This window comes from Rhinopithecus roxellana, chromosome 1 (genome assembly GCF_007565055.1).
Source record: "Rhinopithecus roxellana isolate Shanxi Qingling chromosome 1, ASM756505v1, whole genome shotgun sequence".
Lineage (NCBI taxonomy): Eukaryota > Metazoa > Chordata > Mammalia > Primates > Cercopithecidae > Rhinopithecus > Rhinopithecus roxellana.
The window spans coordinates 52186949-52201514 of NC_044549.1; the positions used below are offsets into that span (position 1 = coordinate 52186949).

The following is a 14566-nucleotide window of genomic DNA, read 5'->3' on the forward strand; positions in this document are numbered from 1 at the left end:
AGGCTGGACAGCTCTGGGCCTGGGTCCTCTGCCAGGTGCCACAGCTGAGTGAGATGTCAGTGCTCAGTGGCTCCATTTAGGCTGATGGGCTAATGAGGGGGCACCTGACAGCCCCGAAGACCTGACATGTCTATTTTCAGGAAATGAAACATCTGGTTCCTAGCCCTGTTCTTCTCCTCTGCACCATCTGCCCAGCTTCAGCAAGGCCCAGTAGTGTCTGTGCCTGACAGATTGCCCTTCTGATATCTTTATTATTGCTTTGAAAAGACACCATGGGGGCTCCTGACCCACCATCCTTTCCTGGAGAAATGCTCCCCCCAGGGTGTTCCGATGTCAGCCAGGTTAAGGATGTGACACCACTGGCAGTTCCTGGCCAGAAGTTCCCCCTGTCACTCTGACGTCTCCATAAATAATGCCCAGCCTCTCTGAGAAGTCCAGCTCAGGACTGGGATTGCAGATGCTTGCACAACACACTGCCAGTTCCACATTTCCTGCCAGAGGTCAGCTCCTTCCATGAGTTTTGGGAAATAAGGATTTCAAAAACAACAGTCAATAAGTAAATTCAAGAACCATGGGTTGCACACATCCTTGAGGCCTCAGGTTGAATTCAAAACTTGCCCACCTTTAATGTAAAGATGCCCCGAGAGAATGAGTGTGAGCTATCATGCATTCACTCACTCGTCCACTCATTCATTTCCAAAGCGTGTCCATAGGACACACTTTGACCCTGCTTGTTCAAGAAATAAACGGCACGGAAATGAAAAGCAGGGGGAGCACATGTTATAAAGGACATTTAAGAGGACTTGTCAACCAAAAGCACTGTGTGGATCTTACGGGGATCCTGATTTGAATAAATTGGATGTTAAAAAACACCCTTGAGAGGAGCATGGGTGGTTGAACATGGACTAAGCTAGAAGATAGCAAGCAATTATTGTCAAATTTTTTTAGATGCCATGAGAGTTCCGTGGTTACTTTTTTTTTAATCCTTATCTGTAAAGTCCAGGATTTCCTCGAAAACATTCCAGCCCCTCCCCCTACACACACACATACACACACACACACACACAGACAACTAAGGACTTTGGGATGAAATGAGAGCCGCAGAATGAGACAACAACGGCTGCTGCTGGGGCAGAGGTGCGGGAGAGTTCGTGTCTGTATAATGATTATGCTGGGCCCTCCAATTCTCAGCTCTTTTTTAATGTCAATAATAATCATAATAAGTTAAAAGGAATGTCAGCCTGCAATGTTGGAAGACTCATTCTGCTGGGTGTGAAAAGTAACTGGCACCCAGTAGGTGCTTATTAAGGATAATTCCCTCATCCCTTTTCATGTAATCATCCCCACAATCCTTGTGGTGAGCAGCTGAGTCTCGGAGACATGCAGTGATGGTCACGGGACCAGAACTGAGGTTACCTAGTATCTTAGTCTTAGGGGGCCCAAGGCACTCCCCATGCTCCCATGGAAGCCAGCGTTGAGCCTGCCTGCAGGAGGTCAGAATTCCACATGAATATAAGTAATATAGCACATAATACAATATATCATTATATATCATCATCACATATAATTTATTATATCATATAATTATGTTACAATTACCTACATGTTATCATATACATATTGTATTATATGTCATATTACTGTATTATATAATATTATACAGTGTTATAACAAGGGATGTATTGTCTGTAATATTAGAATGAATATGACATGCAATGTGTTATATTATATTTTACTATATTTTTCTGTAATAACCCTGAGGAGATATGTACATGATTTTAAATTGCAGCTGGTCCTCCCAGCACTTTCTCCCTCTCTCTGTTTTATTTCTAACATAGAGGAGCTGTTTTATCATAGAGCATATTAAATGACAGTATATAATGGAGTTATTTATTGTGTTTTCCAAAGCATCAGGAAATTCAGTCAGTTTTGATTCACTCCCAGCGCATCACTGGCCCCCAGTAAAGCTTTCTGGGCAATTAGACACAGACTGGGTTTACATACGTGTGAATCCCTGGTTCTCAGCAGGGTGGAGGCCCAAATGCCCCCTCCTCTTGCCCTCACCCAGGAGCTTTACAACCAGGTGCTCTAAGATCACAGGCACTACTCACTGACTCATTCATTCATTCCCTCCCTACTTCCCTCATTCATTTACCCATTCCCACTGCATTTGTTAGCATGGGTATTAGCTCTACACCAGTCCCAGTATGATGTGAAGGATAGACAGGTCCCAAGGGATATGGTTTGGCTGTGTCCCCACCCAAATCTCACCTTGAATTGTAGCTCCCACAATTCCCACGTGTTGTAGGAGGAAACCAGTGGGAGGTAATTGAATCATGGGGGTGGGTCATTCCCATGCTGTTCTCGTGATAGTGAATAAGTCTCACGAGATCTGATAGTTCTATAAAGAGGAGTTTCCCTCACAAGCGCTCTCTTTTCCTGCTGCCATCCATGTAAGACATGACTTGCTCCTCCTTGCCTTCTGTCATGATTATAAGGCCTCCCCAGCCATGTGGAACCTCTTTCCATTAAACCTCTTTCCTGTATAGATGACCCAGTCTCAGGTATATTTTTATTAGCAGCATGAAAACAGACTAATACATTGAGCCTGTGGGGTTTCCTTTTATAAAGGGAGAGGCAAACCAGAAACAAATACCTACATAATTTAAATAATTGCAGATAGGGATTTGAGAAACAAAAAACAGAAACTAGCAGAGGTTCCTGTGATGGAGAATGAAGGAGATCCACCTTAGACTGGGTGGCCAGGAGCAGTTGACATTCAAGGTGAGAGCTGTGAGGAACGGGGGAAAGAGCACCCCAGACAAGAGAAGAGTGGGTGCAAAGGCCCTGAGGCTGGACCAAGCCCAGCTGTGCAAGGATAAAAGACAGGCTAGAGCCAAGGTCAGGGAGGTGGAGGGGCTGGCAAGATGGGCAATGGGGTGACTGGCCTTGAGGGAAATAGCCAAGATCTTTTTCCTGTGCCTCATTTTTAAAAAAATTACCTTCCTGAATGCTTATGCACTGTTGGTGGGAATGTAAATTAGTTCAGCCCCTATGGAAAGCAGTTTGGAAATTTCTCAAAGAACTGAAAATAGAACCACCATTAGACCCAGCAATCCCATGACTAGGCATATACACAAAGGAAAATAGATTGTTCTACCAAAATGACACCTACACTGGTATGTTTATCATAGCACTATTCACAATGGTAAAGGCGTGGAATCAACCCAGGTGCCCATCAATGGTGGAATGAATAAAGAAATGTTGGCGGGGCATGGTGGCTCACGCCTATAATCCCAGCACTTTGGGAGGCTGAGGCGGGCGGATCTCGAGGTCAAGAGATGGAGACCATCCTGGCTAACACGGTGAAACCCTGTATCTACTAAAAATACAAAAAATTAGCCGGGTGTAGTGGCAGGTGCCTGTAGTACCAGATACTTGGGAGGCTGAGGCAGGAGAATGGCATGAATCCAGGAGGCGGAGCTTGCAGCGAGCCAAGATCACACCACTGCACTCCAGCCTGGGCGACACAGCAAGACTCTGTCTCAAAAAAAAAGAAAAAAGAAAGGAAAAAAAAAGAAGTGTGGTACATCTACGCCATGGAATACTACACAACCATAAAAATGAATAAAATCCCAGCTTTGTAGCAACATGGATGCAGCTGGAGGCCATTATCCTAAGTGAATTAACACAGAAACCAAATATCATACATTCTCACTCATAAGTGGGAGCTAAACACTGGGTACACATGGGCAAAAGGATGACAAGAGTAGACAGCAGGGACTCCAAAAGGAGGAGGGAGAGGGCAAGGGCTGAAAAACTTCCTATTGGGTACAGCATTCACTATCTGTGTGATGGGATCAATAGAAGCCCGAACCTCAGCGTCATGTAACACACCCTTGTAAGAAACCTGCACATGTACCCCCTAAATCTAAAATTAAAATTAAGAAAGAATTCCTTTCCCTTTGCTGGGAAGAGAGTTTCCCACAGCAATGGGTTGAGTGCTAAGGCAACACAAATGGCATTTGTGCTCTCAAGGGACAGCCTATGGGAGCTTCTCACCAATCAGATGGAATTCTTTCTGTCAGGAAGACATAGAATCTCATAGGCCTTCGAAGGAATCTAGTTCCTTGCCTCTCATACCCCATTAAATGCCCAAATTCCCCTCTGCACGTCCTCCAGCACCCAGACCCTACTCCCCACCTGCCATGGTAGAATTCTTCCTCCCACCTGGCAAACCCTTCCTGGACAGTTTCAGGGGAAGGAATCTCTTTTTCACACTAAATTGGAAGCTGCTTCTTGTGGTTCCCTCCCCGCCGAGTCTGCTGGTATTGGCTCTGTCCTATGGTCTTCCACCCCTGGTGCTGCCCCAGCCTCACCTTGACTCATACTAACTGGCCCATGGGAGGTACCAGTTCACAAAGCAAACTATATATGTGGATTGCATTAAATGTCCAGAAGAGAAGAGGGACCTTCGCTGGTCTGTGCTATTCAAACTTTCCTCCAAATCCTGTGCTTAGCTCCAGGCCTTCCCCAGGAATAGACCAAGAGTGTCCAGAGAAGGTGGTCAGGGATGTGCGGGGATTGATAATCTATCTCATGGAGGGGCTAACGTAGTGAGGCCTGCTCAGCACAGAGAAGCAAAGTCTCGAGACTCCAGTGCCCATCTCTGATCTCCACCAGGACAAAGGGAACAGGCAAGAGACCTCAACAAATGTTTGAAAGAGATGAAAAGCGAATGGAAGGAAGTTCAATGGGACAGAGGAACTATAATCCCAAGTACATGTGAAGGAGGTACCAAAGAGGACCGGTTCCCCAACAGGCCCCAGGAGCCTCAGGACGTGGAAGCCCCAGATCCAGCAGACAATGGGAGTGGGGAGAGAGGAAAAGTTGAAGGTCTCTGCACTGAAATAATCTACCTGTTCCCCAACACCTGCAAGAGACCCCAGGAGCCAGGTGCCTATCTATGCTCACTGCCACCCCCCTGGCCTCATCTCCTTGGAGCAGGTGACAGGGAGGGGCTCAGGACCTGAGGTGACAACAGACAAGGCATTGAAAAGAGGAGCTTAATTACAGTGCAGCACAAAGATGGTCAGACACTTGTCCCCTTTCCGCGCCCCACACTGACATCAGCAGGACAACTTTCACACAGGGAGCTGAAAGATCTTTCTTCAGGAACACTGAACAGTCTCAGAGAAAAACCAGAGAAAAACCTCCACATACTGATATTTGGAAGATGCCCAACAAAATGATCAGTCCCTTGAGAGAAAACTCACCAGAGGACAAAGCCCACCAGAACTGCAAATATTCATCTTTGGAGTGCCTCATTCTCAGATTCACCAGATGGCCACGACTCCCAGTGAGACACAGAGAGACCAGACTCCAGACAATGAAATTGATAATAATAGCTTTCATTGACTAGGTTCACCCTCTGGGCCAAGCACTGTCCTGAGGGTTTTGCATGGATTATTTCACTTAATTCTCACAACCCTATGAGGTCAGTATTATCATAAGCCCACTTTACAGATGATGTTCAGAAAGATTAAGTAACTTTTTTTCAATTTTTATATTTATTTTTATTTTTTTTAATAGAAACAGGGTCTCACTGCATTGCCCAGGCTAGTCTCAAATGTCTGAGCTTAAGCAATCCTCCTGCCTTGGCCTCCCAAAGTCCTGGAGTTACAGGCGTGAGCCACCATACCCTGCCTTTGTTTATTTACTTTTTTGTTAAGTAACTTTCTAAGATGACACAGCAAGTTCATTAATGACACAGTGAGTTCAAGTTCAAGTTATGTGGAACTTGACTCCAGTCTGTCTGACTCCAAAGTCCATGCTCCTTCTCACTGGGCTCATCTCATAGACTGCAGACCTCAATGCCATGAGTTGCCCGGGAGGCCATTATTACAGGAAGGTTGTCTGGGGAGTGTAGAAACACAGCCTGGGCGGGGGTGGGGGTTCTAGTCTTAGGTTCCCCTGACTGAGGCCAAACTACCCCAGAGCGGAGTGCATGGCTGAACCTGCTTTTTTTTTTTTTTTTTTTTTTTTTCCATATGATTAGTTTTTTGCGGGGGTTGGGGCAGTAAAGGAAAAAATCCAATCCAGAAAAGGCAGCTAAAGGATGAGTGGCACTTTTGTTAGCTTCACAGGGGTCGGGGACAAGAGTTGGGCTTTACCAAAGGGGAGGACACTGAAACAAAGCCCATACTTTGGAATGCAGTCCTGCATTCGGAACCGCAGAAGCAAGTGGGAACAGGAAGTTGGCGAGTCCAGCTTCCAGTCATCTGGACACCCAGAAAATCTCGATCTGTGAAATTGCATTGAGGTGATGCTAAATTCTAGTGTTCACTAGGATACTGGTAGAAGCAAACAAAAATATTCTCTGAAAGAGAATACCTACAATCCTAGGCCTTGAGTTATTTTGGTAAGCAATTTTGCATATAAAATATCCACCACATAGCTAAACATAGCCAAGCAAATGAAGAGACAAGACAACATGAATAAAACCAGCAAAGTCAACAGACAATAGAAATAGACACACAGAGGCTCTGGATATCGGGATGATCAGGAACAGTCTTCAAAATTACTATGTTTATAAGTCCCAGGAGACAACAGAAAAGACTGATAATTTCAGCAGAGAATTGAAAACTATATTTTAAAAAATGAATGGCAGATTTGAGCTAAATAGAACTAAATTTCCCAATTTCAAATATAATCACTGAAATAAAAAACACAGTGAATAGGTTAACGGTGGATTAGACACAGCTAAAGAGAGAATTAAGTTAGATGATAGATTAAAAGAAAATGTCCAAAATGAAGCAAAGTGAGATAAAACTATGAGAGGAAAACAAATGAGGGAATAAAAGACAGTGAGAACACAGTAAAAGGTCTAAATACGTTTCACTGGAATCCAGTAGAAGCTATGAGATAAAGGGGCAATATATGATGATAAAATGGCTGCAAACTGTCCAAAGGTGATGAAAAAAATCAATCTATAGATTCAAGAATTCCAACAAATCCGAAGCACAATTTTTTAAAAGCCTACACAAATATTTCAAAGTAAAACTGTAGAAAACCAAAGACTAAGACAAAGTCTTAAAAACAGGCAAGAAGTACCCAAAAATTACTTTTAAAAAGTAACAATTAGAATGAGCGCTAGCTTTTCCACAAGAAATACAAAATACAGAGGACAATAGAATGATGATACCAATGTGCCAAAGAAAATAACCACCAACCTAAGAACTTCATAATCAGAGAAAATATCTTTCAAGAACAAAGATGAATAAAGGCATGTTCAGATACATTTTTAAATTACAGAATTGTCACTAGCAGACATGAACTAAAGGAAATACTAATAGGTTTTCTTCAAGCAGAAAGGAAATAATTTCAGATGTAATTTCATCAGTTCAATTTTTGTAATGAAGGGTAGTAATAAAAATAATATGCTGTGGTGGGAATGCATAAGACTTCCAGCTATGGTTGTGTGAGGATGTGAGCAAAGGCTCTCTGCTCGAAGAGCTGGATAAAACCGACAGACCAACCATTTAGGCATGCTGAAAATGGGCTACATACATACAGCCATCTGAGATCTGTTATGCTTGAAAACCTACTGATATTCAAATAGTAGCAGGGTAAGACTGTGACCATAGTGCCTAGGGCTTTTCCCAATCCCCCATCCGGTTGACACAGAGGCTCCTCTAGGGTATGAGGACCAGAAATGAGGCTGCTATAGTTAAAGGTGGCTCGTTCAATGTGGAGCAGTGTGTGATGGCCACTCGGTGAAAGTGATAATCTCAGAATGGGGAAACAGGTGGGCCAATAGCTCTACTATTCTGAGTTGTCATTGTGACTGGGGCAAAGAGAGTCCCAGCAGCATGTGTGAAATAAAGAATGGAGAAGGCTCAAGCTATGCACACATATTGGCCAAGCTATGCGCAATAATTGGCCAGTTATTGCACTCTTGTGCAATAATTGAAATGAAAAAAAAATCACTAGAAGTGTTCAACAGCAGATTTGAGATAGAAGTAATAATTCTTAAACTTGAAGAAAGATCAGTAGAAATTATTCAATCTGAAAAACTAAGAGTTAAAAAGACTGAAAATCATAAAGAGAGCCTCTGAGACCTGCGAGACAATATGAAGCACACAAATATATGTGTAAAGGGAGTACCAAAAATACACAGAGAGAGAGAAAGAGGCAGAAAGAATTGTTTAATATATTGACATATTGGCCAAAACTTCCTAAATTTAATTTAAACATTTTTAATTACACATCCAAGAAGCTCAACAAACCCCAAGATGAAAATATACAAAGACGTATGCACATAAGCATACCACAGTAAAATGTTTTAAAGCTAAGGAGAAAATGAAAATCTTAACAGCAGCAAAAGAAAATAGACTCATGTATAGGGGAGCAACAGTAAAATTAATTTTCCTGACTTCTCACTAGAAACAATGGACACCATAAGGCAGTGCGATAACACATTCCAAGTGATGACAGGAAAAGACCATCAGCCAAAATTACTGTACCCCAAAAACCTATCCTCCAAACATTAATGCAAAATACAAACATTCCCAGAAAAACAAAAACTGAGGGAATCTATTGCTGACTGGCTTACCTTAGAAGTTCTCTAAGAAGTCTACCGAGCTAAAGAGAAATGACTTCAGAGAGTTACTAAAATCCGTAGAAAGAAATGAAAAACACCAGAAAAGGTAAATAAAGGCATACATAAAAGATATTGCAGGTTTAATTCCAGACCGCAGCAATAAAGCAAATATCACAATAAAGCAAATCACACAAAATTTTTGGTTTTCCAGTGCCTATAAAGGTTACATTTACATTATACCTTTATACTGTAGTCTATTAAGTGTGCAATACGATTATGTCTACAAATGTACACGCCTTAATTTAAAAATACTTTTATTGCTAAAAGATGCTTTAAAAAAAAAATCTGAGTTTTCAGCAAGTCATAATCTTTTTGCTGGTGGAGGATCTTGCCTCAATATGATGGCTACTGATGGATCAGGGTGTTGGTTGCTAAAGGAAGGGTGGTTGCGACAATTTCTGAAAATAAGACAACAGTGAAGCTTGCTGCATTGATTGACTCTTTCACTAAAGATTTCTCTGTACCTCGTGGTGCTGTTTGATAGCATTTTACCCACAGTAGAAATTCTTTCAAAATTGAAGTTAATCCTTTTAAACCCTGCCACTGCGTTAATCAACCAAGTTTATGTATTAGTCTAAATGCTTTGTTGCCATTTCAACAATGTTCACAGCATCTTCACATGGAGTAGTTTCCATTTTAAGAAACCACTTTATTTGATCATCATAAGAAGCAACTTCTCATCAGTTAAAATTGTATTATGGGATTGTGGCAGTTCAGTCACATCCTCAGGCTCCACTTCTAATTCTAGTTCTCTTGCTGTTTCCACCACAACTGCAATGATTTCCTCTACTGGAGTCTTGAACCGCTCAAAGCTATCCATCAAGGTTGGAATCAACTTCTTTCAAACTCCTGTTAATGTTGATATTTTGACCTGCTCCCATGATTCATGAATGTTCTTAATGGCATCTAGAATGGTGAATTCTTTCCAGAAAGTTTTCAACTTACTTTGCCCACATCCATCAGAGGAATCACTATGTATATCAGCTATAGCCTTATGAAATGTATTTCTTAACTAAGAAGACTTGAAAATCAAAATTACTTCTTGATCCATGGGCTGCAAAATGAATGTATTGGCAGGCATAAAAATAATATTAATCTACTTATACATCTCTATCAGATTCTTGGGCGACCAAGTGCACTGTCAATAAACAATAATATTTTGAAAGGAATATTTTCTGCTGAGCAGTAGGTCTCAACAGTGGGCTTAAAATATTCAGTAAGTCATGCTGTAACAAATGTGCTGTCATCCAGGCTTTGTGGTTCCATTTCTAGAGCACAGGCAGAGTAGATTTAGCATAATTAATAACATAATTAGTAAGAGCCCTAGATTTTTGGAATGGTAAGTGAACATTGGTTTCAACTTAAAAGCACCAGCTTCATTAGCCCCTCACAAGAGAGTCAGCCTGTGCTTTGATGTTTTGAAGCCAGGCATTGACTTCTCTCTAGCTATGAAAGTCCTAGATGGCATTTTCTACTAATAGAAGTATGTTTTATCTCCATTGAAAATCTGTTGTTTAGTGTAGCTACCTTTATCAGTTACCACAGCTGGATCTTCTCAATAACTTGCTTCAGCTTCTACATCAGCACTTGCTGCTTCACCTTGCACTTCTGCTATGAAGATGACTTCTTTCCTCAAACCTCATGAGCCAGTCCCTGCTAGATTCAAACTTTCCTCCTGCAACTTCCTTACATCTCTCAACCTTCATAGAATTGAAGAGAGCTAGGGCCTTTCTCTGGATTAGGCTTTGGCTTAAGGAAGTGTTGTGGCTGGTCTGATCTTCTATCCAGGCCACTCAAGCTTTCTCCATATTAGCAGTAAGGCTGCTTCACTTTTTTATCATGCATATGTTCACTGGAGCAGAACTTTCAATTTCCTTCAAGAACTTTTCCTTTGCATTCACAACTTGCCTAACTGGTACAAGAGGCCTAGCTTTTGGCTTATCTTGGCTTTCAACATACCTTCCTCACTAAGCTTAATCATTACTAGTTTTTTATTTAAAGTGAAAGATGTACAACTCTTCCTTTCACTTGAACACTCTCAGGCCATTGTAGGGTTATTAATTAGTATAACTTTAATATTGTTGTGTCTCAGGGAATAGGGAAGCCAGAAGAGAGAGAGAAACACAGAATGGGTGGTTGGGGGAGCAGTCAGAATACACATATTTATCGATTAAGTTCACTGTATTATATGAGCATAGTTTGTGGCACTCCAAAACAATTACAATAGTAGCATCAAAGATCACTGATTGCAGTCACCGTAACAGATAAAATAATGAAAAAGTTTGAAATATTGTGAGAATTACCAAAATGTGACACAGATATATGAAGTGAACACATGCTGCTGGAAAAATGGTTCCAACAGACTTGCTCAACACAGTGTTGCCAGTAACCTCCAATTTGTCAAAAAACACAGTATCTCCAAAGTGCAATAAAACAAGGTATACCTGCACATTAATTAATATAAAAGACTATAAATACATATATCTCATTTCTTGCTTTAACATCTTTAAAATACACAGTATTGCATAAAGCAATTATTGCAGCACTGTATTGTTCACTTTATAACATATATGAATATAATAGGTTTTGAAATATTAGCACAAAAGAGAGATATGGAAATAGAGTTATGATGGAACAGAATTTATATTTTACCAGTATTAATAATAATTTGAAGTAGACAGGAGATTGCTGCTGGCAAGATGGCTGAATAGGAACAGCTCTGGTCTTTGTTTGCACTGTGATCTCATCTCCCAGTGAGATCAATGCAGAAGGCAGGTGATTTCTCCATTTCCAACTGAGATACCCAGTTCATCTCACTGGAACTGGTTAGACAGTGGGTACAGCCCATGGAGGGCAAGCCGAAGCAGGGTGAGGCATCACCTCACCAGGGAAGCACAAGGGTTCAGGGAACTTCCTCCTCTAGCCAAGGGAAGTGGTGAAGGACTGTACCATGAGGAACAGGGCACTTTGGCCCAGATACTAAGCTTTTCCCATGGTCTTTGCAACCATCAGACCAGAAGATTCCCTCTGGTGCCTATACCACCAGGGCCCTGGGTTTCAAGCACAAAACTGAGCAGCCATTTGAGCAGACACCAAGCTAGCTGCAAGAGATTTTTTTTTCATACCCCAGTGCTGCCTGGAATACCAGTGAGACAGAACCGTTCATTCCCCTGGAAAGGGGGCTGAAGCCAGGGAGCCAAGTGGTCTAACTCAGCAGATCCCACCCCCACGGAGCCCAGGAAGCTAAGATCCACTAGCTTGAAATTCTCACTGCCAGCACAGCAGTCTGAGGTCAACCTGGGATGCTTGAGCTTGGTGGAGGGAGGGGCATCCGCCATTACTGAGGCTTGAGTAGGTGGCTTTACCCTCACAGTGTAAACAAAGCCTCTGGGAAGTTCCAACTGGGCAGAGCCCTCCACAGCTCAGCAAAGCTGCTGCAGCCAGACTGCCTCTCTAGATTCCTCCTCTCTGTGCAGGGCATCTCTGAAAAAAAGGCAGCAGCCCCAGTCAGATAAAACCCCCATCTCCCTGGGACAGAGCACCTGGGGGAAAGGACACCTGTGGGTGCAGCTTCAGCAGACTTAAACATCCCTGCTGGATGGTTCTGAAGAGAGCAGTAGATCTCCCAGCACAGCGTTCAGTTCTGTTAAGGGCCAGACTGCCTCCTCAAGTGCATCCCTGACCCCCATGTCTCCCAGCAGGGACCGACAGACACCTCATACAGGAGAGCTCCAGCTAGCGTCTGGTGGGTGCCCCTCTGGGATGAAGCTTCTAGAGGAAGGAACATGCAGCAATCTTTGCTGTTCTGCAGCCTCCGCTGGTGATACCCAGGCAAACAGGGTCTAGAGTGGACCTCCAGAAAACTCCAGACTCCAGAAAACTCCTGCAGACCTGCAGCAGAGGGGCTGACTGTTAGAAGGAAAACTAACAAACAGAAAGGAACAGCATCAATATCAACAAAAAGGACGTCCACTCAGAGACCCCACCCAAAGGTCACCAACATCAAAGACCAAAGGTAGATAAATCCACAAAGATGAGGAGAAACCAGCACGAAAAGGCTGAAAATTCCAAAAACCAGAATGCCTCTTCTCCTCCAAAGGATCACAACTGCTTGCCAGCAATGGAACAAAACTGGATGGAGAATGAGTTTGATGAATTGACAGAAGTAGGCTTCAGAAGGAGGGTAATAACAAACTCCTCCAAACTAAAGGAGCATGTTCTAACCCAATGCAAAGAAGCTAAGAACCTTGAAAAAAATGTTAGAGTAATTGCTAACCAGAATAACCAGTTTAGAGAAGAACACAGATGACCTGACGGAGCTGAAAAACACAGCATGAGAACTTCGGGAAACATACACAAGTATCAATAGCTGAATCGATCAAGCAGAAGAAAGGATGTCAGAGATTGAAGATCAACTTAACGAAATGAAGTGAGAAGACAAGATTAGAGAAAAAAGAATGAAAAGGAATAATCAAAGCCTCCAAGAAATATGGGACTATGTTAAAAGACCAAATATATGTTTGATTGGTGTACCTGAAAGTGATGGGGAGAATGGAACCAAGTTGGAAAATGCTCTTCAGGATATTATCCAGGAGAACTTGCCCCACCTAGCAAGACAGCCCAACATTCAAATTCAGGACATACAGAGACTACCACAAAGATACTCCTCGAGAAGAGCAACCCCAAGACGCATAATCATCAGATTCACCAAGGTTGAAAATTCACCTAGGTTGAAAATATTACGAGCAGCCAGAGAGAAAGTTGGGGTTACCCACAAAGGGAAACCCATCAGACTAACAGTGGATCTCTCAGCAGAAACCCTACAAGCCAGAAGAGAGTAGGGGCCAATATTCAACATTCTTAAAGAATTTTCAACCCAGAATTTCATATTCAGCCAAACTAAGCTTCATAAGTGAAGGAGAAATAAAATCCTTTACAGACAAGCAAATGCTGAGAGATTTTGCCACCACCAGGCCTGCCTTACAAGAGCTCCTGAAGGACGCACTAAACATGGAAAGGAAAAACTGATACCAGCCACTGCAAAAACATACCAAATCGTAAAGACCATTGACACTATGAAGGAAATGCATCAACTAGCAGGCAAAATAACCAGCTAGCATCATGACAAAATCAAATTCACACAAAATAATATTAACCTTAAATGTAAATGGGCTAAATGCCCCAATTAAAAGACACAGACTGGCAGATTGGATAAAGAGTCAAGACTCATCACTGTGCTGTATTCAGGAGACCCATCTTACCTGCAAAGACACACATAGGCTCAAAATAAAGGGATGGAGGAAGATGTACCAAGCAAATTGAAAGCAAAAAAAAGCAAGGGTTGCAATCCTAGCTCTCTGATAAAACAGACTTTAAACCAACAAAAATCAAGAGACAAAGAAAGGTATTACATAATGGTAAAGGAATAAATGCAACAAGAAGAGCTAACTATCCTAAATATATATGCACCCAATACAAGAGCACCCAGATTCAAAAAGCAAGTTCTTAAAGACCTACAAAGAGACTTAGACTTCCACACAGTAATAGTTGGAAATTTTAACACCTCACTGTCAATATTAGACAGATCAGTGAGACAGAAAATTAACAAGGATATTCAGAACTTGAACTCAGCTCTGGGCCAAGCAGATCTAATATACATCTACAGAACTCTCCACCCCACATTAACAGAATATACATTCTTCTCAGGACTACCTTGCACTTATTCTAAAATTGACCACATAATTGGAAGTAAAACACTCCTCAGCAAATGCAAAAGAATGGAAATCATAACAAACATTCTCTCAGACCACAGTGCAATTAAATTGGAACTCAGGATTAAGAAACTCACTCACAACCACACAACTACATGGAAACTGAACAACCTGCTCCTGAATGACTACTGGG

General features: G+C 42.1%; 1 long non-coding RNA gene across 1 annotated transcript in view; it reads right to left on the reverse strand.

The window, feature by feature from the left end:
• Nucleotides 1–234: 234 nt before the first annotated feature.
• LOC104679019 overlaps nt 235–14566 on the reverse strand; it is a 59196-nt gene continuing 44864 nt past the window's right edge. The window contains exons 4-6 of the long non-coding RNA XR_750261.2: nt 12378–12586; nt 10547–10551; nt 235–622 (exon numbers count right to left, since the gene is read on the reverse strand). This is a non-coding gene — a long non-coding RNA (uncharacterized LOC104679019). The remainder of the gene's footprint in view (nt 623–10546; nt 10552–12377; nt 12587–14566) is intronic.